The following is a 24,037-nucleotide window of genomic DNA, read 5'->3' on the forward strand; positions in this document are numbered from 1 at the left end:
TGAATCCCAATATTATTCTGCGAGTGGATTAACTTTTCATACACAAAAAAAAAAGTTCTGGGGGTTTGGGTGGGGTTTTTTTGGTTGGTTTTGTTTGTTTGTTTTTAGATTACAAGCTGTCGTCACAAAAATCACAGCAGGTGATTTCGTCAATCAAGAACACAGGTGACTGAGCTGCCTCAGAGATACTGGGCCTTAAACCAGTGTCTCTGGTTTAAACCAGAAACTGGGCCATTAGCTCCAAGGTCACACTCCTACCAACCAGCAACAGCGTTGGGTCGGACTTTTTGGTGGGCACAACCTCTGCTGCACTTTGGCACAGACTCTGATGAGATCGGACTCATTGCCTTGGTATTAGTTTTGAATTGGTAGGCAAGACATGTAACACAACATTCAAACCTGTTTGTTTTTTTTCCATGGCAACATGTAAATGTACACAAACTATTTAGGTTTGTAATCTGTGCCCAGGTTCACCAAAGCATATATTTTGTCTGAATTTGTTTGTTTTATAAGTGAATGGATAGACTTCAATATGAGTGTAACTTGCAGTGTTTACTTTTCCCTTTTAAAACAAACAAATCATGCAACTCCTTTGCTTGCAATTAAAAATCTGCAAAGTTCAGTGCTGGGCTATGTGAGGTGTTCTGGAGCACAAGTGTCAAGTTCTGAACCTTCACTTATTTAAAACTTGTACACCTAAATCAGAAAGCTGCATGCAAACTGTGGATGGATGATAGAGCTTTCTGTGCAGCTGTTCTCCGGCACAGAGCTGCCAAGCAGGAGCAGTACAGAAATCTTGTCCTATAGCTACTGTGAAGTTCATTCCAGCAGAGAAGGGTGGGTAAAGAACTGGAAAGAAAAAAGTTCTATTAATAAATGAGAATAGGGATTAAATTACTGATAAAATTACTGATAAATTACTGACCAGAGATACTGATCCCCTCCTTATATGTGTCTTTATTATGACACGCTTCAAACATAGAAGTGGATTTAGGAGCTTACCTCTAGACACGGTTTTTTCTATACTATGTCTGACAACTTGATAGGCTCAAAATCAGTCCTGTTATGACAGCATAACACCAGCATAGTTTTCTTTCATTAAATTATTCCCAATTTAAAGTAGAGCCAGATAAACAATTTTGACCTACAGATATATTATTACTGTAAACTGACAAAAATATCACTAGTCTCTGTTGCTGGTATAAACAGTCATTAATTGCTGAGTTTGAAGTTAATATTTGTGTTCTTAATAAGGTACAGGCATGCCTATTTGGAAAGTAAGGTTGTTCATAGAGAAGAGAAAGCTTCAGGAAGACCTCATTGAGGCCTTCTAGAACCTTATGGGGGATTATAAAAATGAGGGAGAGGGACTTTTTATACAGGTAGATAGTGACAGGAAAAGTGGCAATGGTTTTAAAGGGAAAGTGGGCAGGCTTAGCTTAGAAAGCTTAGGAAGAAATTATTTACTCAGAGGGTGGTAAAGCACTGGAAAAGGTTGCCCAGAGAGGTTGTAGATGCCCCATCCCTGAAGTGTTCAAGGCCAAGTTGGATAGGGCCCTGAGAAATGTGATCTAGTGAGTGGCATCCCTGCCCATGGCAAAGGGGTTGGAACTAGATGATATTTAAGGTCACTTCCAGCCCAAACTATTCTGTGATTCTATAATCAACTAGATAAAAATGCACCATTTTAGGCATTTCTGTTTATGTGATAAAAGGAGGATATCATTGAGAAAGGAGATTGCAAATCAGTTTATCTAGCTACAGAATCCAAGACTCCTTCAAAGAGTTTAAATATTTAGATTAAGATGTCATGCAGTGCCTTTACACTCAATACAATCAGTCACCAAAGCCAAGCAGATCACGTAGGGTTCTCATGCTTAGTGCTCTCATTACAAAGCAATTGCTAAAAAAGATGACTTCTCAGCAGTGCCATCCTTCATCACTGCTTTGCAGGGTTTGAATATGCATGTGTTCAACATATGCTTTTGAGTCTTCACTGCAGAACAATTTATTTTCCTTTTTAAAATTTTCCCAAATAAAAAAACAAATCACATTTATTTTCGTATTTTGTATAAATATATGAGGGTTTTTGGTTTTTTGTATAAATATATCAGCATTTTCCAAGTGCTTTGGGTGATTTTTCACATTCCATATTCCTAATAATATGCTAATTATCAGCAGGTAAAAATGCAACCCATGGAGAAGAATTGGCTTGAGGAAATAGTAATAGATCATCTGACAAATTGGAATTCACAGGCTGATTTCAGTGGCAGTAGATGGATTTATTCCTGCTGAGGTGCAGAAATCCCTCTGGAACCAATGCCAGGGTGTTTAGACAACCAATGCAGCGCTGCAGTAAAAGAAAAACTGAACTTTTAAAGTATACTTTTAATGCAGGAGAGCTTCAACCTTTTCCTTACATTATTTATTCTAACTTTTGTTCAGCTGGATTTTAAACTGAGCAGAAAATGTCTCACCAGCTCACTCGCCTAATTCACACTGAAATAAAATGGCAGCACTGCCTTTGTCCAAATTACGTTTCCAGGGTTCCAGCCAGCAGGCTAAGTTGTTTGTATACTGTAAGATGAAATCTAACCCTTATTAAGCTTCACACTTCATGTATTGCAGCACTTCACTATCTAAGGAACTACATATGTGAAGAGTGTTCTGCAGCTGTTAATAACCAATACTACGAATAATATAAAAATGTATATTACAGGTTAATTAACTCTTGGATGTACAGACATACAGCTGATTTTACATTCCACTGGAAGTCTGTGAAAGAAATGCACTTTTAGAGGGTAAAATCCTCTGCCTTATGTTAGACCTCCATTTTAGCACATAAAGATGAATCATGTTCCAGGATTGCCCATCTGTCTGATAAGTTTCACCTTTAATGCTTTTATGTTGACCTTCAAAATACGGAAGACACAGTGTTCATTTACAATGTGCACCACATGACATAAACAATGTGGAGCAGTCAGTATTTCAAATGTACAGTACTGATACGTAGGAGGTGTTTCAGATCAGCTTATATATCCCTGATTAAGTGGGGATTAAGTCAAACGTACACAGAAATCTGGTAACATGTTCGCTAGCCAGCACCTGGTGAACATTTCTTATGGTCTGATCCCACGAGCTAATGTGTAACCTATGTTCAATTTCTTTTTTTTTTTTTTTTAATGGAAAAGGATGTCCAGTATTACAAGGTAGCAGTTCCATACATGGAGGAATTTAGCAAGCAAGACACAGTTGTCACTGAAGCAACTACAAGGATATGGGCAAATGTAAGAGAAGTTACACCTTCCCAGCTTTCTGAGTTTTCACCTTCTTCCTCACTGTCCTCCACACACATATTTAAAGAGCCGGTTTATTTCTCACAGAAGAAAAAAAAAAAAAAAAGGGAGAGAGAGAGAGAGAAAAGGGAGTAACACCTCTTAGGTTGTTCGCTTTTCTTGCGACTTGCTCTAAAATGTATCTGGTGCACTCTGGTGGCTGCTTCAGTAATCCTTAATTCGATGACTGCAAAAGGTGAAACAGTAACTACTGACACTGGTTTTGAGATTAACCATATGAAAACTAATAAGCACATGAATTTAATCTAGTTTATCCAGTTTGTTTTTTCTTTAATGTATCCTCTGGAGAAATTCAGATCTCGTCCAGATCTCGTCCATTGCAACCCATCTGCTTATCTTATGTAAATCACAGCACAGGGGTTGACTGGGTTCTCATCTCATTTGCTTTATAATTTTCTCATGGTCAAACAGCTGCTGAATTTTACCCATAGAGGTATATCTGTTTCTGTAGAGGTAATTTATCCATATTTATTTGTAGCGTGACCTTGCATAGACCCTCACATCTATTCTTGCTCCCCTTTCCCCATCCATACTAAGAAGGTTAATAATATCTAGCTATTTATGAGGATTATTCACCATATGTTCAATTACATCGAAAGGTACCAAAAATTTAGCACATCATTTTCTGCTACATCACTACGTTTACTTTCATTTGGTGTGTGATTTAATAGGGATAAAATGGCATGGATTTCTGTATCCATTAGCACACAGAGCAGATGATAAATCTAACACACTTTGCAGTACCTCCACTTGAGGTACAGAACTTTTGCAGAAAACTTAATACCACAACTGATGTTTCATGCCACTTTTGCAAAGGGAAAAAGTCAGCATGAATGTTGGGAACTACAGGATTTTCACTGAAAACTCTGAATGCCACCTTTCTCTTAGCTAGTTTTCATACAATTCTGATTTTATAAACCATGACTTCGCATAAGCCACTAATTATGAAAAAATAGTTGTATTTTCAGAATGTAATGACCTTGGCCCTGCTTAATTCTCCCAAAGTGTTATCTAGATGTGATAAATACTGAATGCATTCACTGCAGAGGCAGATATACACTACTAGCATATGAAAATGTAGAGAAAAAAATGTGAAGCATGGTATCACATATTCCTGTTCAATCCTGTTTTACATTGATACAAGGCAGCTGTATAACTCTTCAAAAAGAATTTTTCTGAGTTAAACACACTACATGCTTTTGGTTTTCTTTTAAAGGGAGATCTTCCATCCTCCTGACTCTATGTATCTGTTCCAATTTGAACAGATCTTTCCTGAGCATGAGGACCCTAAACTCTGTAGAGCAAGTGGGACCTTGTACGACACCACAGATACTTTCCTGATTGTATCACACGGTATTGTGGAAAACACTCATGGCTGCTTCTCCATCGGTGCTTCTAGTCCCTTCTGTGACTGATCTGAACATAATGCATTGTCTGATACAGTTTGAGCAGAACCGCTGAATGGCTTGCACACCAAAGCACACAAAGGAAGCTCCTTCTGAAATGTCTTCTGAGATACTACTCTTTTGAGTGGTAGGGGGGCATTCACTTTGTTGTTGTGAGGCTGCTTTCATGAAGGCCAGAAGCCCTGGGTTTGTCTCTTCTTTTGGACTTTGCAACCAACACCAGATCTACTGAAGAGGCAGGAGTGGAAAAGACTAGACTCCTGTAGCTCACAACTCCACAGCTCCACACCTCTTCTCCTTTAGGTCAAGAGGTAGACCTCTGTATCCAGTATTTGAGGTGTAACACTGGATGAACTGAGTAGCTGAAGTTTCATCAAGCAAGATGGAGAGAGTGCTAGCAAGTGCAGAGAACATACTTGAAAATAAATGTATGATTTGCTGCTTTAAAAGACAGGCTGTATCCATCACTCAGGTTCATGGTCTGTGTCCGTTACCACCACCCCCGACTTTCGATCAGGTCTGAGCAGGGGCTGGGAGAATTTTTTCAGTCTACATCTGGCTGGGAGGTTGAAATCATGCTCTCTCCCACACATGCTAAGTCAGTCTGCACATTGCTTCTTCCTCTACCCTTCTCATTTTGCTGTTACCTGCAGATTTGATCACAGCTGAATTTGTAGCACAAAAACATCTGGTCAAATAAAACACAGAGCAGCAACAAAGGAGAAGAGTTTAGTCAGTCAGAAAAGCTCATGACAATTGTGACACAATCCTAAGCTAAGCAAGCCAGAGCCATCCAGAAATGTCACTATGCACTGAGAAGAAATGCTTCAGAACAAAGAAAGGAATAATTGTTTGAGTCATGGGCTGTGAGAAAGAAAACCACTTCTCTATAAGGGTTGAAGATTACCCAATAAAACTTCAAGTTAACAAAAAGCAAAATATTCTTAGTTCTTCTTTTACTGACAAAAACATTCATTTTGCATCATCTTCTTTCATCGCAAACAAATAATTGAAAAATGTTTCCTTCTCTCACATTTTACACAATTCAATCAAATTCAGCCACCCTTAATATGGAATATTTCAAGCTGTCAGTGTTATTTTTGCTATTTTGAATTGAGACAATCTTTTGAATTCAACGTGAATTTTAAAAATGGGTTCACATCAACCCAGAACTGCATTTTCCCGAAATTTAACTAAAATCCAAAAGAAGGGTACCACATTTTGACTACACGAGATCCTAACTACAGTTTGAGATATACCACATTAATGGGACAATAACTCTTAAAATCATGTTTTCAAATATCAGAGACAAATCAGAAAGAAGGAATAGAAATTCCCACATTCTTGCTTGTCTCACCTATTTCATTAGCTTACCAGGCATGTTTCTGTTACACTTGCATTCTGTAAAAATTCATCAACAGACACAACCAAATTTTTTTCTACATCTTTTGTATAAGATAGCTTTGACAATGACATTTAGCACATACAATTTTGAAAAAAATTAATGTAAGTATATGATATTTGGAAGCATTATTTTTCAATAGCATTATTGTAACAAGGATTGGCCAAAATTTGAACCAAGAAATTTATAAATATAAACTGTAAAAAAAAAAAAAATTGTTCCTGATAGTACTTCTGATGTTTTTATTTACTCTTCAGAGGTATTTAAAAATAAGTGTTATGAATAACAACTAAAAGGAGAATTAACATGAATACTTTTGCAAAAATTTGTACAACAAATAAAATATTTGAGGTTTTGTTTCTTCGTGATTGAAAGCCAGTGAGAAAGCTGAAAAAAATACCAGTGATGCAGCAAGAATAATAACACCTCACAGCACTGTTACAGCTGTTCTATAATACCCTGTACCAAGAAATAACTATAAAGTTTCTGAGTACTTATAGGCTGATGCATAGCCACACACAAGTCACAAAGAATTTTAAAGAAAGCATCAAATTAGGAGTCTGTAAGGACTCAGTCCTCTAGGGTTATGTTTGTGACACTCACAAATTACTAAATTTAATAAATCACGTGTTGCAGCTAATTTGCTCATCTTTTATTGCAAAGAAATTGCGATAGACAGGTTTGTAGAGTAAGGTTCAGATAGAGCTGCAGAAATACAAGGCAAGAATACATTACCACTGCTGTGTATTTCGGAAGCAATTGCTAGGGTTAGAGAAGGCTAAACTTTAACATTTGACCACATCAGGATATCATCTGTGTAGTTTCTGCAGGAAAAACATAACATTTGCAGTTCATCTGGAAGATATTCACCCCCCAAGAAATTGTATTTATGTTATAGTGGGTAGATTTACTTTGATTTACTATAGTATCTTACTATTTAATAACTCACGCTATGTACAATACTGTTCACCATATGTCAAGAAATAAAAAAAAAAAAAAAAAGAGAGAAGCTGAAGTATCTTTTAAACAAGCATGCATATGTGGAAAAGTAGTGCAAATGTACATAAATGTAAACATATACATAATGTAAATACTGCAAGGGCATCTATGATCAAGTCTCCTGAAATTTCAATCTATCAAATACAATCGTAGGTTCACTGGGAAAAACGAATACAGTCTCAAACAAAATCAGAACAGTAGTGCACGACACAAAACCATTTGGGGAAGTGGGGTGGTTTGCAAAGGAGGATGCACACATGTACCCTGAGAGAAAGAAGAGTACCCAGGGAATGGTTCCAAGCCATATGGCTGCCACAGGGAAGTTGGGGTCACAGTGAGCAGTCACAACGTGCAGCTGCGCTGGTGTTTGGTCTTTAATGTGGAGCCATCTGCAGCCCTTGGCTGCCCTTGGTTATATCTTGGCACTTGAAAATCAATAGAAACAGTGGTACTAACTTTCATCAGTGGAAGCACGCATTTTTCTCGAGGGCAGAAAGCTATTCCCAGGATCAGGGAACACTATCCCTGATACATTTTCATAGAATCATGGAATATGCTGAATTGGAAGGGACACATCAGGATCATCAAGTCCAACTCCTGGCCCCGCACAGGACACCCCAAGAATCCCACCATGTGCCTGAAAGCATTATCCAAGCACTTCATGGACTCAGACAGTCTTGGAGCTGAGACCACTTCCCTGGAGAGACTGTTCCAGTGCTAAACCACCCTCTGGGTGAAAAACCTTTTCCTGATATCCAACTTAAGCGTCCCCTGACTCAACTTCATGTCATTTCCTTGAGTCCTGTCACTGGTCACGAGAGTGAAGAGATCAGTATCTGCCCCTCTGCTTCCCCTCATGAGGATCTTGAAGACTGCAATGAGATCTCCCCTCAGTCTCCTCCAGGATGAACACACCAAGAGCCCTCAGCTGCTCCTCACACAGCTTCCCCTAAAGGCCCTTCACCATCTTCCTTGCCCTCCTTTGGACACTCTCTACGAGCTTACTGTCTTTTTTATATTGTGGTACCCAAAACTGCACACATTACTCAAGGTGAGACCACAGCAGTGCAGTATTACTTTATATACTGTGAATTTGTGTGTAGGAGAGACAGACAGAGGCAAAGAGCTGAGCATTGAATTTTGCTTTAAAGAAGGGTAACATTTTTGAAGTGGCACATTGTTTCCAGACAGCCTATCCTCTCTTTATCAGTAATTAAGCATTTTAACAATCCTGGTAGAGTAAATCAGCTGTATAAACTTTTGGGTTCACCACTTCTTCCAGGCACATTTTCTACCATCTTTAAAATTGAGATAAAAGAAATAAGCACTTTCAGTAATTCAATTATTAAGAGCTCAAGCCGCAAGCTGAAGGACAAATCACAAACATGGCAAAACCAGTACACAGGCCACAAACAAACATGCCTCAACTATTATACAAATGTTATTTCTCCCTACATTGTTATATAGGGAGAAATATATTTCTCCCAAATGTTATTTCTCTTCTATATCTATATATGCATTGTCTGCATATATAGATATAGAATGATCAGCTCTCCAAATTTTCTAATTGTGTAATTGGCATTACCATAGATTGTCTGAGGTTCTATTTTTATGGCAACAGAGATTGTAAATAATAGATAAATAGATAAAAGGCAAATTGATAAATTATATCAAAAATGCCTACATTGTAGGACAAGAAATTATCAGGTTTCCATAGTGGAGATCACCAGTGCTTGTGAAGAAGGTAGCCTTACTTCATCAAAGGGTGAAAAAACTTGGGAAATGGGGTTATAAATGACAGGACAGTAGAATACTGCAGCTTTTCTACTGCCAGAGAACATGAAGTAAAATGGTGACTCTACAAGAGTCAGACATTAGGCCTCTCCTGATTTTCCTGGACTAATATTTCAGCCCCTAGTTCCTGTGCTGTGAGCTCAGCATCATCTGCAACACTCGGGCTTTTTCATGCTCATCTCCAAGGGGATACAGGAGAGATGGGCACCAGGTTGGCTCCTACCAAGACTTCAGTCCCCTGCCCTGGCTTTGCTGCTGGCCTGGTGCTGCTGGAGCTGGATGGTCCACCACCATCCCTTCTGCGGAATTCCCTTCTGAGGAATAAATAAATAATTTCATGAGTGAATTGTCTGCTCTCTGGGGTTTGGATTCATAAGAGATTTGCAATATTCAAATATTTTCCTCGTGACTTGACTTTTTTGGTCTTGTTTTTTTCATTGGGTGTAGGACAACCAATATTTTCTTATTCTGCTTTCTTTCTGCATTTTTTTGCTTAGATCACCATTTGATTTATTTTAACATCATTCTTAGTACTATATAGGTCTTTTGAGAAATAGCACTAAGGTAAAAGATTAGACCACCCTTTCCTTTGGGTAAAAAAAAAGAAAAAAACCACAACGGACTGGAGGAGGGAACAGCAATGTGAAATTTCACAAGGATTCATGTTACTCCCCCCAAGGCTCCCACCAAAATGATGGGATTACCATGTGTCAGCTCCCTCTCCCTTTCACATTCAGAATAGCATTTACAGTTTAGGCTTGGCACTTGTCAACAATACCCAAGTTTTGAGCACTTCCAAAAAGAATTAGAGGAATTACAGAATGGGGGCTTTCTCACTGTGGCCTTCTACACCTTAATTTTGCCAGTTGACTCTTCCAGAACAGGTAAAGAAAAAACACCTTAGAGTAGATAAATTTTATCACTATAGGAGTACTTGTAACATTTAACACCTGTTCAGGTATTTAGGTGGCTGTATCAGTATGAAGTGATTTTCTATTGCAGCCAGAGTAGGGCTTTTACTAGTATAGCTATAGTTTCTAAAAACCCCATTTCTCACTGAAATAGGCAGGTTTTCGAGAGTGTAAAAGCCCAAAAAGCACTTGCAAGTATTAGGAAAATTAATCTTCAGCCATTAAACCTCCAGATATCTATTAGTTTTAGATTTACCAAAGCAACAGCACAAACACCACGTCTCTGCACTGGTTTTGGGCATCCTGGACATGAATAAACAGTTAAGGGGGGAAAACTTGCATGCCTGCCAGAATCATTCTTCTTTTCTTAGCCCATTAGTTTTGTCCCTTCAGTTGCTTTGGAGCATCACTAAGACTTAAGATAAAATTGCTATAAAAAATTATTGTTATTCTAAGAGCAGATGCTCATAGGAACAGTTTTTAAACTGAAGATTTTGCTTTTTCCTAGGCCCAGTATCAGAGTTATTTATCTGTGGAAGCATCAGTTTACTACCTATCCAAAATGCATTCCATTACAGTAATCACAGGAAGATATTTTCACAAAGAATCAGCACAATGTATAATGTGTGCTGTAATGTTATGGAGAAAAATATATTACAATATATAACCATAATAGTCTTAAATGTCTGAAGTGCTGCCTGAAGTACTAGTTACATGGGCCAAACTGGAATGTTTTTCCCCTTGAAGCAGGTACATAATTTTTTGTCTGCCAACAAGCTGTGAAAGAGTAATAACTGTAGGATGTTGCCATGCTTCAAGTACACCGCTTTAATCAGTAGAATTCCCTAGTTTTACTTATTCAATTCAGAATATTGTAACTATTTTAGTCAACCTAATTTCTCATTCTTTTGACTGCACATAAGTACTTCAATGAAAAGCACAGCTAGTATTTTAAACTAAAGCTTCATCACAGTTGCTTTGCAAGGACCCAGTATATGTACTGTATTTTGTATTATTAATATTTAGGGACTGAAAGTACAGAAGTGTTGTAATAGATGATAATGTTCCATTCTTAAATTACTGGCATATTGCAAAGTACAGAAGGATACTGGGAATATACTTACAAATCTACCAACAACATTTACTTTATTATTCTTGGTGTATGCCAGAAAGACTTTTAAGCCATAAAAGTACATGGCAAACTCTTTTGGCATAACACATTCTTATGGAAGTAAATGATAAACATTAATATAAAATAAGTATTTGACTAAACTGTACAGTCAGATCAGGTTTCCCATTAAGAGGCTGATTGTCCCAAACATCCAATCAAAATACAGTGAGAGCTGTGTTAATGTTTAAAAAATATTCAGATTTAAAATATATTAAATACCATTTCTAATTCATGGCTCAGTTGATATGCCTTGCTCATATAAGTAATCTTAGTGATCTGACTGCCGGCTACTAAAATTACAGGATCAATTAAAAAACAAAAACCAAACCAAAACAAAAAACCCTAAACCAACAAAACCAAAACAAAACAACCCCCCAAAACAAACCCCAAAACAAACAAAAACCAAAAACTAAAAAACCAAAAACGAGTCCACAAACAAACAAAACAAAACCAAAAAAAACCAACACCACCACAAAAAGACCCAAAGACAGCAGTGAAGGTGGTTTACAGATGAAGACAAGGACCTAAATTACTAAGACACAAACCTCAAAGGGGAAAAAACAAAGAGTAATTTCAGTGGATTGTTCACTGTCTCTTCCAATACCAGCACTAGGGGAAATTAACTATAACTACAATGAAAAAACTGATTCAAAACAAAATGAAAGATGTGGCATTTCAAGTAATGTGTCATTACACAGTGTTATTGCTTGCCACAGGATGCTGGTGAATCTAAAAGCTTGCAGAAGTTCTTGGCAAGACCAGACATGTTCGCAGAAAAGATAGCCATGGACTATTACTAAACACGTAGAAAGAACATGTGGCTCAGGAATTGCCTGGCAACATATGGTTGCAAGCTGGTGAAAGCACTGGGAATACTGTCCCTTCTTTAAAACTCTTGTATTGTAGGATATCAGGTAGACAAATTTTTTCTTCCCAACCAGTAGAGCTATTATTCTGTTTAAACAGACCATAATTTAAAATAATTCTGGTTCCTTGCAACAATGAAAGCAGTGTAAATCCCTATAAATGACAAAAAGTAGAAATAATGATTCAGTATACAGAACACTAGGAAAAGTATTTTCATATTCTATATTTTTATCACGTGGCATTATTTTAAAAAGTAACTTTTTTTAAAAGTAACACATCCTGTTTACATTCTGATTGAATTTCTTGAACTTACTTTCTAAAGGATACAATTTTCTGATTAGATTTAAAAACATTATCTTTAATGGACATCTGGATCACATATAGCATGCAGTCACAAATAATTCTCAGGAACTCAGTTCTAAACATCGATCTTGCGATGTGCAGGTTGTCCGGCTCCTGCTTTGCAGAAATTAAGCAATTCTTCAATTCTAACCCCTGTAGCTGAAATATTTCAAACACAGAGTAACACTGACAGTGTACTTATCTGCAGAACACAGGCTCCTTTCTAAATTGCAAGCCAAGTTTTTAGCTCATAGTGGATGTTTGGTGTTATCTTAATTCAATAAATTATGTATTCGTAAAATAAACATGCATTTAAATTTTAATGGTGCATTTTAGTCAGTGAAACTGTTGCATTTATGCCCTGACTGGAAATGTAAATATCAAAAATGTCAATGGACAAACAGAAAGACATCCTCTGCATCACTCCAACTTTTTGGAGTTAAAAAATTAAAACTGTCAAATACATTTTGCAATAGCAAAAGGTAAAAATAATAAGAATACCTCTGGATTGGAATATTCTCTAAGAAAAGATCTGTTCTCACCATAAAATGTCACTATATATTATCAGCTCCTATGTCCTTCAAAAAATTACATTCACATGCATCCCCAGCACTCATAATCCAGCTCACACTTATGCCCACAGACTGTCCTGCTAATTGTTTGGTTTTGGTGTTATGTTTGAGTCAGTAGGGCTGAAACCTAAGAATGAATTTGAAATAAGCTGTGTTTACTTCAGACTAAGGTAGATGGTGTAAATCTACCAAGGTAGATGGTGCAAATAAAAGAAATCCCCTTGAGAATACTCACAAGAACTCATCTGTTTAAAGATGGTACTAAGTACAGTTTACACAACAGATCTTTAATATAAGCAGAGAATTCTGTATTTTGTTTCCTTCCATTTCATTCCTAAACACTTGATCACTATTCATACATTCTGCAGCGTCATGAAAATACCTGCAATATTTTATTTCATCTATCAGGCTTTGCTGTTCTTTATTTTGCCCCAACTATTCGTATTTGCATGCAAAGTCTCATTACTGGAAACAGCTAATACAAAGGGGAACTGCAGAATCAAGTGATTTGCTATGTTAACAATCTCAGCATGAATCTCACTAATACAAGAATATGTTCAAAGATCCTTTGAATTACAAAATAGTATTGCACAAATTCCTGAGCATGATTCTAGAAATGAATGAGAAGCTCAGTCTCTGTGCAGCCAGTTCATGGACTATTCCAGCCTGTGGAACTATCAAACCCAAATATGAAGGAATTTTGGTTTTTATAGTGCGTATCGACTAGGAAGAGTAGATACTATTCCTGGCAGAGTAGGACCACTTTAACTTTCTATCCTGCTATTAGGAATATTTTGTGTTTTGCAAAATAAACAGAAGGTTTGTTTTCACTTACCTCAACAGCTATTGGGCTAGTGCAGACAGATTTTGGGAGACCTTGGCCATAAGCCCATTTTTCACAGAAGCTGGGAATTCTGCAGCTGAAGTTCAGAGCTGACTCTGAGTATTTCTGCTGTCAATAATTAGGATTGTTGACAATAATGGATCAGAGCATAATAGTTCCCAACCTGGCACTCACATGATCCTTTCCCCCTTTCCTATCTATTAGAGAGATTTGTATCCTTAGGATGATCTACAACACACGTACACAGTGCTGAACAATGGTGTGTGCAAACCAGGTGCTGTCTGTAGCCTTCATTGTTCTTGTAAATACTGACATCTGCATTTTCTATTCAAAGGACTTCACCTGAAATTATAATGAAGTTTATAATCTTGAAAGGTACAGAAACATTTGTTTGATTTTCAATATGACCCTTTTTAACTCCCCTTTATCCATGTCTGCATTTCACTGTGCCCCCAAACTAAACTCAGAAAACATACATAAAGAGGGATAGGATCTTCAGGCTAAATTCTCCTACTTCACAACCAACAGTGGTCACTCTTCTGTGCATCACCAACTCAAAAGGAGATTTTTTGTTAAAACAATACCAATGCTCAGTCCTCTGTTTTGAGGAATACTTTGTCATTTAGAAAGCTTTTATTTTATCTCCAGTGCCAAATGTATTCAATATATGTGCACGTACCAGTAGCTGTCAGCCAAACCAGCACCTATAATGGAACTATGATCCAACAGTGTTCAGATTCTCATGGATGAGTTTTGGAACTCCAAGATTCACCTAAGCACCCAAAAACTTGAAGTTCAGGGAATAGTTGAGGCAAACGTATTTTTTTGTCCTGAAAGTAGCAGGAAATACAGAAATATCAACCTGATACCCAGTTCCAAGGCAAGACCCTCCAGCTCCAATAGCTTCAAAAGATTCTGCAAACTCTGTGCCTGGCCTTCTGCCAAGAGTGGTGATTACAAAGTCTCATGACATGCAATGCTTACTCTTTTTTTTTTTTTAATATGCCCCACATGCCTCATGACAAGTTTTGGATCCTGCTGTTCCATACAGCATGCTCCTAACTACAGAACTAAAAATAAAGTCATGGTGCAGAAAAATGTCCGATGGTTCTTTGGGTACTTACTAAAGCAGATGCCAGAAATAAGCAAGACTATACTATAATTAATACACGGATACATTTAAGAGGTTTTTATTATGATACAATATGCTTATTTACTAAAACATAAATTGGAATGACTGAGCTTGTAATGGTGCAAGTAACAACCTACCACCATTTTTTTCCATCAGATTAAAGAGGAAACAGCTGTTGTCAGGTGGTAGCATGATGCCAATAGTCAAACAGGAAGGATTACAGCATTCAAGTCATCTGAATCCTAGTGCATAAGCATTAATAGAGGCTTTTCTTTCACAGCAAATGGCTAATGTAGCTAAGCTCTGACACTGGCTTGAACTTCTCACTTACCTAAGAAAACTCTGTGCTGTTGTCAGCAGCAGAGTAGATAAAAGTAATACTTCTTTAAGGAAAAATGTCATAAAGGACAAATCTGATGTAAACCGTTAAATTAACAACATCATGAAGGCCAGAACATTAAAATTGTATTGCTGCATTAGCTCTAAAGACACCTTGAAAAAAACCATAACATCTTGTACTACACTTAAATCTATTATAAACAGCTTATTATGATTTCCTATTTATCTAATAGAACTGGACTTTATACTCTGCTGTGTGAGAGAGTTCAACGGAAATTGCCAAGGGCAAAGAGTGCAGGGGGAGTCAGTAAATACCAGGCACTTCATTGCAGTGAAACTGCTTTTCCTTAGGAGCAGAAACACAGTCCAGAGAGACTAAGACACTTCAAACTGACATCGACTTAAACATCCTGTGCTGTCCTCATTTCATGTCTGTTTTAACCCATAATACTGAAGATCTTTGTTGATCCCATCTGTAACAAGTATGTGTACATGTGCATGCATTCTTAATTTTTATTTTTAAATGAACCTTAAAAACATCTACTTAACTCATATCCCTCCTGCATTTAGGAAAGATGTTTAATGTTCTTTTAGGATTTTCATTTGTATTTTGCTGAGTTTCATTACTATTATTAATATTACAATAGCAGTAGTTATTAAAATTCCTTCAGTTTTGTTTCAGTCAGCTTTTATTGACCATACTGGGTATATCACTTAACAGAAAGCCAAATGCTACTGTGTGGAACAAAAGCTAAGGACAGATTTGCTGCTGCAGGTAGTTCAAAGGATTATCATACAGCCCAGTCCTCCAACTTTATTAGAAAATGATCCCTTAACTGAATTAACTATCCAAGTAGGTTTTTATCCAAATTAAGTTTCCTTCTTAAGTTTGTCTAGAGGCAGATGGTAGCCTTTAAAGATTATTGGAGATATAAGACATTCTATCTCATATGTGTAATTATAAATCAATACCATGTCCCTAATTTGTAAAGAATATGTGCTTTCCTCTGGCTATAGAATCTTTTGTCTCATTATGCTCAGGTCTAATAGCATTTACTGTCATAACAGCAGAATGTAGTGTTTATTTAAGATGTTAATCTGTTGCTAGTACTGGCCACCAAATGTGGGGCCATATGTTTCTCTACTGTGAAGAGCAGAGAGGACCAAAACTGCTTTTACACAATTTAAATTCCTACAGGAAAAAATACATAGGTGATCAGTTCTTCTCTTGCATCCAGCCTTTGCTGTAGTGATCCCACACCAGTGATACGCAGGAGTAAAGGTCCTCTGTGGTAAAGACTCAATTTAATCATCTGAGATGGACCAAAACCAGTTCTAAAGATCATTTCTGTCCTAGCTGTCAGATGTTGTCACAACTGTAATTGTCTTTCTGCCTATGTACATTCATCTGCACATCTGAGCAACCTGGACTGTAAAGAATGTCTCTACCCAGAGGAGTTGTTGGCTCTTCTACAAGTGAGAGGCTCATAGAGATAAAGGCTCATGAGGTAAAAAAATAACACACATTATTTTCTTTCTAGACAGTTAATTTCTTATTCACAGCAATCACAAACCCTAATGAGTGCTGGAATTCTGTTATTCCTTAACAGCTGTTAAATGTGTATCACATACCAGCATTCAGAAGAGAAAAATGATTCTCCTGGTCCAATACAAAGAGGACATACAACATACTGCTGCGACAGCATTAATCTTGTTTATAATTCCTATTAGAAGTGGTCTAGCCCTCTTTACACTGAATACTACTTGCACTTACAATCTTTGTTCACTTTTTGTGTCCAATCAAAAGTATTACAGAAGTTTTATTGAAGTGCTGATGTACTATACTCTTGCGATAGCTGAGTGTCATCTCTCCTTGCTGTCATTTGAATAAGTGTCATCTTCCAGCAAGGATCCCAATTCTCAATTTTCAGATGAGTGATCATCCGAGCCATTGAACTAGTTCAAAGTCACACTTTGGCAAAGCATGAACTGAACCACTACTTCACTTTCCTGCATGCTGAGACCATCTCTTACAAATTTTGATGGATCTAATGAACTCACTTGGCACAACTTTCCATAGATACTTAAGGCTTTTTTCATATTAGCTCCATCGTAAAAAATTGTATACTGGAGTTTCAGAGTCTTGTTTCAAACAATAAATATTCCCATAAATACACTAGTCAGGAGTGATTTTTTGATAACCAAGGACTGTAAAACCACTCCTCCTGCTAACTTTATGTGGCAAAATATTTGGCAAGAATCATAGTTTTGTAGTTCCTCTGTCAGTTGCATTATTTTATGAAATTACTGTTTTCTGCTTGATTTAATAGTGAGTACATACTGTTGCAGTTTTTCTAAACTTTGCATTTGACTTTCATAAACACACTGGTGAATGTTGATTTCTGGAATTCATAATTTCTGTGCCAAAAAAAACATGTTCTAACAGTCTGAGTTCCTTTGCAGAAGCTGACATTTTTTCACAAATGCTTCTTTTGCCACATTCATTCAGCTATGCTCCATTTTTGTAATTAGTATTTTTAAAAAGTTGAATATGACTACCAGTTCTTAGCATCAAAGTAAAATCTGACTATTCAATGCTAGAAAAGGAACAATATTTTTATATATATGTTCTTCTTTTACATGGTAAAATTAAGCTTTTATTGAAATTTATGACTTTGACTTTTCATGTCAAGTATCTGATGCAGCACTATATACCAAGTTATTAGTACAGTTCTTGGATTCAGCATTTCGATACCCATCTCCTTCGCCGAGTTGCCCTGTACAGCTGCAATGCAAATTATATACAGACATATATACAGACAATGCTGAGGCTGTCCCAGGCTGCTTTAATGTTCCCTTGCAGGTTCTGATACTCAGATTCAATAACATATAACCCATCTCCAGAAGTCTGGGGTTTGGAGAAAAATTTAAAATTGGATAGTGTCATAGAATGGACTATAGGCGTGGGTTTGCATTTGTGGAGAGGGGAAGGGATCCTCTCATTTGTGCAAGAAGAAATGCTAATCCTACAGAAAGGGAATGAAGGTAAAGATATGTGTAAGCAAGGGGAAGTAGATCTGGCTCTCATAACTTGGTTTAGGCCATTTGGTTTTGCCTCGGGAATTATGGTGAAGCCCATGATGTCAGTACATGCCCTTGTCCCCAGTAAGAGAAGATGCAGCACTCTACCACCTACAAACAGTATTAAACAAACAGAATTAAACAAAATAAGAAAAAATATCTTTGTCCAGGCTTGACTGGCCATAAGGACGAAACAAACTGAATTTTTAACTCCATAAATAATATTTGTCTTGTCTTTAAGTTTATTTTTGGGAGGACATGAAGTATAAGGATTTCAGCCCTTAATACTGCTCAATTTCTTGAATGCCTAGGACTAGTTCATTTCTGCTGGACATCTTTGCATTCAGCTTGCCTCCAAATGTCATGCTTAACACTTTTTTCTCTTGTATTCTGCTTTTCAGTCTGGGTGGATATTTTTAATGTCACTGGCATTGACATGCATTCATTTTCTCTATTTGTTAATATGCTCCATGGAAACAATATTTTTCACAACTGCAACTATATACTGGGGTTTTTTTTAACAAAGTCACCAAGTTCTTGCCATAAAATTGCTTGATTTACATATCAGTAATTCTGCAAAATGTCTTGATTTCTAATTACTCCATATGATAACCATTCAAATTCCCACAGCTCAGCAGGACACATAGTGGCTAAGAGCTGTTCTGGGTTACTGGCTTCTAGTAAGCACATTCTAAAATGCCTGTATTTTCTTCTTGAGTTGATTTTCTCTTACTCTTCACTGTACTTCAAGCTCCCGATTTAAATCTCTGACCTCTCAAATCTTACGTTATATAGCACTGTTTCTTATTTTGATCTTTGTGGTACAGAAAGAAAAATTATTAAAGTGATACAGCTCTTCTCTCCAAGCTGATGGACTGTGATGGCCACACTGTCATCTTTTTTTGGCAAGAGATTATGAAGGAAGTTTTGAAAATACAAAGAAGGAATGAGGCTGATAAAAATTGATACATATTACATGATAGAAATCAAGTATCCATTGATTCTATTGATCAGTGTTGCCGGGACGGGGCGGGGATGGGGGGGGAAGGGAAAGATGATATTAGGGTTTTCAATTACTTACTGCAGTCAATTTTGCTGAGAAGGTATGTCAGGAAGGATTGAAGGAAGTAAGCATCTGAGCAGGAAGAGTAACGGAATGAAAGTGTAGGTGTATGTTCCACATCCTAACCGAATGAGGAAAACAACTACACAGTTCTTGAAGCAATCTCCTTTCCAGTGTTAGAAAAGTCACCACATTGTCTACCCAGGCAAGGCCACGCCTGATTTGGCAGGTAGTACCAGAAAGAGAAGACACTGTCTGAGAAATATCCGCCATCCAGCCTTCTCCTTGGTAGCAGGAGTCACCCACCACCTCCAAAAAGTACAAGTGTACTTTCTATAGCATCTGGCAAGCCTGGTGAAAAGATTAAACGGTGGGTGTCCCAGGTCATGTTTCTTGGGCTCTGAAAATTCCTTTGTGAGGTTTCCAGGAGGTATCACATGGAGCACAGTGGTGAGAAATTAAATGATAAATGATTACAAAATATTAGTGATGGCCTTCTTTAGTCAAAGATCTAGTCAAGTTCAATTGAGGGAAAACTGTTGGATTGGCACTCTTAATTCAATTTGAGATTTTTTTTTTGTCATTTATCACAGATTGGTCAGAAAGTGGTTTAAGCTGTTTCAAAACAGTGATGAACAAATATTCTTTTTTTGAGACAAATGTGCTAATGGAGGATGGTGACTTCTTTGCAGAGCTGACATACAATCATTTAGTAATCCCTTTCAGTCAAAATGACCTGAACTGACAACTAACAGCATTTTGCTGAGTGCATGCTTTTTTCATCGCTGGCACTTTTAAACAAAAATAAGTTTTAAGGCTTACATATAAATTATTTCAAAGTCTAAGACCTTGAGTTCTCTGTTCCATAGCCTCACCACGGGCTTCTCAGATGTTGAGCATGCTCTGAAGAAAAAGAGCTAGCAGCTCCATAAAGATAAAGCTAAGAAGTGTGCAGCATCTTTGGTTGAAAAAATAAATGAATTTATCTACACACTGTATAAGGCATGAGCAAAAAGTCTACAAGAAAGGATGGGGGTGGGGGGAGGGATGGCAGGGGATGACAAGAAAGCTCTGTCTTAGAGTCAAAAAGTGTAGGGACAAAATGAGAATTGCCAAAAGTCCTGAGTCCTGACAGCTGACAGGACACCTAGCAATACAAATTAAATTGTGTATACTATTCTTTGGTAGTAAAGAGAAAAAGAGAAGTCAATTGGCAGTGAAGTTGCTGCACAGTAAGAATGGAGTTGAGATAAAAGACAATGTTGGCATGGCTGTGCCAAACCTTTCTGACTCAATATTCCGTCAGGATAATGACAGCAAAAGCCAGACAACTATGAAAATCTGTGGATAATACTAAATTTCATTCAAGATGGAAGCAAAGTCTTTAAGGTTTGGTAAAATTAGGGCAGGTAGAATAGATAATCTTCTGCCCTAGATATTGAAACAATTCCCCTAAGAATTCAGTGGTAAATAATTACAAAAATCTATCAGCTCAAGTGATGCCACATTACCAGAGAATGTCAATATAACAAATATAATTTAGAAAGAGAAAAACTGGCAGCTTTACAGCAGTTACTCTGAGCTAGATAACGTGCAAGTCTTTTTTCAAGAAGTTCAAAGGAAAGGACATTTTGAGACACAGAGGTAAATGGAAACCTGGGATAAAATACAAGACATTCTTTACCTTTAACAAAATTAATACAGATTTTGATAATAAAACAACTTGTATTAAGGATGAGGGGGGCTGCAGCAGGTGTATCCTATATGGTCTTCAGTATTGCATTTGATACTGTAACACATAAGGAACATAACTACATACACAGTTACACAAACAGGAGATTAGCAACAATGGAAATTTGTAAACTGTGGAAAGTCTTATCTGAAAAGACATAGCAATACATAAAAGCAAACTGATGAACTGGGATAGTCTTCCTATGTAAATTTCTCAAGGTTTTCTCTTACTAATGATCGTATTATTTAACATTTTCATTCATAACTCTGGCACAGAAAGAAGCACGTGAAATTTACCCACAGAATGAAATTAGGGATATCAATTTATAGAAAGTCCAGGATATTATACAGGAAAAAACAGATTAATAAGGGGACTGGAAAAATAAAAAATATGCAGAAGTGTATGAATTTAATAGACTTAATAACTGGATTTCATGCTATAAGTCAGGGGACTCATCAATTTGAAATGACATATACTAACTGGCCATAAGGCAACTATCAAACACAGTGTTGTACAGCAATAAAAAAGGTATATGCAGTTCTGTGTATATCTAGCTATTATTGGACCAGATAGCAGACTTTAAATATAATCACTGACATTGATCAGACATTAATTAAAATTATAGTATCACTTCCAATCACTCATAATTAAGAAAGGTGGTCAAACATGGACAATCACATGGGAAAGAGCAGAATCTACTCAGCATGAAGAACTAAGAAACAACAATAAAACTGCTGTTTGTGAGTACTCACAAACATAGCTATCTTGGGTGGGAAAATCAATTTCATTTAACGGATAATGTCAATAGAAAAGAAATATGTAGAAACTTTCCACTGGCAACTGTAGGTAGATAATTAGAAATCCATTTCTAATATCAAAAGGAGCAAGGTTCTAGCACACCCATTAAGAAGGACAAAAAACCTAATCTTTAGAAAAAGCTCAGTATGTTCATGAAATGGATTAAAGATGGTAGCCCTTCCATAAGGTTTCTATCTCTCTCAGAGAGACAGAAAAGTTCTTTTCAACCTGGCATCCTTCTGTGCTGTGTTCCTACACATGGGCATAAGAAAAAACAAGTGGATACCTTAGATATAAAAAAAATCTCATGTTAAAGACACATTAAGCTTGTAAAAGAAAATGAACTCAAGAACTTCAGAAGTCAACAACATTACTTCAGGCCTATATGTCCTTATATGATAATTATTTTAATCTATAATTTTATAAATTAAAAAAAATCGTGTGCAAGTATACCTTTGGCTTGAGGGGAGGAAGAGGGGGTGGTAAGAATAAAAGACCAGCCAATGGACCATGCAGAACACTTGTGTGCTAGTGCAAGAGCATAAGGAGCCATAAAATAATACCTGTGCTCTGTAACCTCACCTGTGGCACTCAGCAGAACCCTGTATCCTTTACTTGACTGGTACCAAGCCCCCAGAGGGAGGCAAGTACACCCAGCTGGACTCAGAAATCACGACAGTTTGTTCCCTGGGATGCTCTAAGAGAGACAAGAAACTTCTGAAAAAGAAGCTTCACAGGGAAATACTTTGCCCAAGTATGGTAGCCAGGGATGCTGAACCAAGAGGTTCACTGTGTGCTTCTGTAACAGCAACAGCGGCAGCTTCAACCTTTACTGGACCTCTAAGCAGGTACTCCTTCCTCTACTTCTTCATCCTCTCAGGAGAGAGGATAAGAAAAGCTCTCAAGCTAAGCATGCACAGCCACATGCTGAGGAGTTGGAGTAGTCACAGTACAGTGTCTTATCCAAACTTCTTGAACCCAGACTCCTTTGAGAAAAATGTGCTAGGCCAGTTAGAAACATTCCTCAGGCAGGATTCAGTCTTAAACCATGCAGATGCAAATCATGGATTTTAAGGAAGCAGATAGTTAAGTTCAGGCAAATACCAAAGCTGCACAACCTCAGTAAGATCTCTTGGTAAGTGTAAAGATGTTGGAATCAGAGCAGTGAAGTGACTGACAGTATAAGCAGAAGTTCTTTTATCTGCCAGACAACTTCTTAAAGATATAAAAATTTCACATATAAAAGCAGGAATCCCAAGACAGCTCCAAAATAGCCTTATTAGTTGCTGCTTCAGCTAAAAATCTTGTTACATTTTACATGACCACTTTCAGAGACAAGTTATGAAAACTAATAGTTAATTGATAAAAAATATCGAACTTCCAAAAAGGCACTTCAAGCCTGGGACTGCCATTTTACACCTGTGTAGCTTAAACATTTAAATTTCCTAAAATGAGGAACTAACACAGCCTGCTTCAGTTTGAATTTCTGCAATACAATTTACTGTGCAAATCGCCTTGGTGGCATTGAATGTTCACTCTCCTTGTGAAAGTCTTACATTCATAGGTCTATGTCTTTGTCTTCAGTTTGCTCGTGTTGCCCAGTGTTGTCATTGGGAACTGCTCTGTCTGCTGCCATCTCCTTTGTTTGTTGTTCTCAAGAATCACTGCTCATCTCATTTTTTTTTGTACACTGCTCTGCTTGTTGCACAATCTTCATTTATGTAGAGATAATTACATAAAGTATATTTATATGAAAACATCTCGCCTTGCTGAGAACCTAATTTAGTATTTCTACAATTAGCTTCTTGGCTGATCTGTTCCCATTCAGTGAGTCTGCTTTTGTCTGACTGAAACTAATCAGAAGTTTATGACTCAGCTAAATGGGACTTAAATGGGTACAGAACCATGTACCCATGAGGTCTAATTAATTGACGTAGTATAAGAGACCAAGTACTGCTACATGATTTCTTCTAAGTATTTCAATGTATTTACTTCTGATTTTCAGAAAGGGCACTTTTTAGAATAGTTGTATACTGCCCAAGGTTTTAGTTCTATTCCTGTAGCTTCAGGATCCTACACTGGGCAAGGTGTCAAATCCAAAGACAGATTCCTATGATGTCTACATTTCAGCTTACTGCGCAAGTCCTAAAGTGATTTGAATTAATTATCTGCTTCTCAGTAAGTACTGAATTAAGGGCATAATTACTATTCTCTTAGGATCTGATTAT

General features: G+C 37.1%; 1 protein-coding gene across 1 annotated transcript in view; it reads right to left on the reverse strand.

The window, feature by feature from the left end:
* ARHGAP18 (Rho GTPase activating protein 18) overlaps positions 1 to 24,037 on the reverse strand; it is a 92,827-nt gene that overhangs the window by 66,121 nt on the left and 2,669 nt on the right. The window lies entirely within an intron of this gene.

Source organism: Empidonax traillii, unplaced genomic scaffold, assembly GCF_003031625.1.
Source record: "Empidonax traillii isolate 1590-97213 ecotype Southwest subspecies unplaced genomic scaffold, ASM303162v1 scaffold72:size2462915, whole genome shotgun sequence".
Taxonomy (NCBI): Eukaryota; Metazoa; Chordata; class Aves; order Passeriformes; family Tyrannidae; genus Empidonax; species Empidonax traillii.